Source organism: Vulpes lagopus, chromosome 8 (assembly GCF_018345385.1).
Source record: "Vulpes lagopus strain Blue_001 chromosome 8, ASM1834538v1, whole genome shotgun sequence".
In the NCBI taxonomy this organism is placed as follows: Eukaryota; Metazoa; Chordata; class Mammalia; order Carnivora; family Canidae; genus Vulpes; species Vulpes lagopus.
In genome coordinates this window covers 85,246,116-85,248,295 of record NC_054831.1, presented here as the reverse complement: position 1 = coordinate 85,248,295, position 2,180 = coordinate 85,246,116, and the positions used below count along the sequence as shown (strand labels likewise).

At 51.7% G+C, this 2,180-nt stretch overlaps 1 pseudogene; it reads right to left on the bottom strand.

Moving 5' to 3' along the window:
- Positions 1–371: 371 nt before the first annotated feature.
- LOC121497979 lies at positions 372–1,850 on the bottom strand (annotated as a pseudogene).
- Positions 1,851–2,180: the final 330 nt, after the last annotated feature.

Here is a 2,180-nt window from a genome sequence, read left to right as displayed (position 1 = left end):
TTATGTCTCTGCTTTCATTACCGATCTATCCTTGTGTGTTTTCCACTTCTTTCATTAGACCCCTTAGTACATTAATGCTAATTATTTTAAATTCTAGGTATTGTAATTCCAATGTCTCTGTTATATCTGAATTCTTTTGGGGGGTACTGGCAGCTCCATGAGAGGCTTTATTTGGGAAAAGACACTTGAATTGGCTTTCATGGACAAGAGGGGGTACTCATGGCAGTAGACTCCCCCTAAAGGTAGGCTGAGGACTGGGACTGAGCCTTAGGGGGGTCTCTTGTAGCAAGGCTCCCCTGCACAGCTCTTTCCCCCAAAGGCCCTATGGGGGCCACAAGAGTAAGGAGGCTGGGAGGGCCCATGGTGGATGGTCACTTAGGCAGGACTTCAGATGACTCAGACACCAGCTTCCCATCCACAAGTCTCGATCTTCTTCATGACCACAGCTTTGGAGGAACTGCCGCGGCTGGAGGAACGCCAGGGCCAAAGCTGGACTGGAAGGAGCTCTGGCCATAGTTGAGGCCAGGGCTGGTGAGGCCTCCATAGGCCAAGTTCAGGCCACCTGAGTAGCCGCTGGTGGTCTTCATATGGATACTCATGTTCTGCATCCCAAACTCCAGCCAGCTCTCCTCCACCTCCAGCAGCTTGCGGTATGTGGCGATCTCAATATCCAGGGCCAGCTTGTTGTTCATGAGTTCCTGGTACTCGCACAGCTACTGGGCCATGTCCTGCTTAGCTCGCTGCAGGGCGGCCTCCAGTTCGGCCACCTTAGCATTGGCGTCCTTAATGGCCCACTCCCCGCGCTGCTTGGTATCAGCTATGGCAGCCTCCAGGGCAGCCCTCTGGTTTTTGAGGGCCTCTATCTCGGCCTGGAGGCAGCTGATGCTCGGGTTCATCTCGGAAATCTCTGTCTTCATGTGAGAGGTCATCCCCATGCTTCCCAGCCAATGTCTGCAGCTCCTCATGCTTGATCTGGTACATGGTCTTGGCCTCAGCCCGGCTGCAGTTGGTGATGTCCTCGTACTGGGCCTTGACCTCGGCAATGATCGGCAATGGACCGTCCAGGTCCAGGGAGGGGCTGTTGTCCATGGACAGCACCACGGACATGTCCGAGATCTGAAACTGCAGCTCACTCATCTCCCTTAAATACAGCTGCCTTAATAAGTTGATCTTGTCGGTCAGCCCTTCTAGGCGGGACTCCAGTTCTATCTTGTTCATGTAAGCTTCAACCACATCCTTCTTGATGAGGACAAATTCATTCTCCATGTCTGCACGCTCTCTGATCTCATCCTCATATTTATTCTTTAAGTCCTCCATGAGCCCCTGCATGTTGCCAAGCTCCACTTCCAGCTTCAGCTTCTCCTGCCCCCAGAGGTCCAGCTGCCTCCAGAGGTTGTTGATGTAGCTCTCAAACATGTTATCTATGTTGCTGAGTGGTTTTCTGCTGCTGCAGGAGGCCCCACTTGGTCTCTAGCATTTTATTCTGCTGCTCCAGGTGCCTGACCTTGTTGATGAAGGAGGCAAACTTGTTGAGGCTCTTGATATGCAACTTCTCCTGGGCGTGCACTGCCTGGATGTTGGGGTCCACTTCCAGCTTAAGGGGGCTCAGCAGGCTCTGGTTCAGAGACAGCTGTAATGCCCCCCATGCCCCCGGGCCCACTGTAGCCCCCGACCACACTCATGCTGCTGTTCAAGCCACCCCAGAAGCTGCTGCTGCTGCTGCCCACCCGGGAGAAGGCAGAGGAGCTGATGTGGGAGCCGGACCCACTTGTGTAAGAGAGGCTGCTGAAGGCCCAGGGACCACAGGTGGACATCTTGTAGAACTTCAAGGTCACTCTGGTAGACATGATGGAAGCTGCAGCAGAGGCTAGAGTGGAGGCAAGGAGGCTGAACCTGACAGAGGTTCCAGAAGGAGCATGAGGAGCTGCTTCTAGGTGGGTGTCATATCTGAATTTGATTCTGTTTGCACTGTCTCTTCAGCCTGTGTCTTTATTTCTTTTAATGTTCCCTGTAAATTTTTCTGAACGCTGGACATGTTGTACCAGGTAACAGGAAATTAAGTAAATAGGCTTTTTGTGTGAAATTTTTATTATCTTGCTAAGGACTATGTTGTTTTTACTGTTTGATTTACCTAGAAGCTGTTTTTACTCCTAGCTGTAGGTGTCAGAAGTTAAAATTTC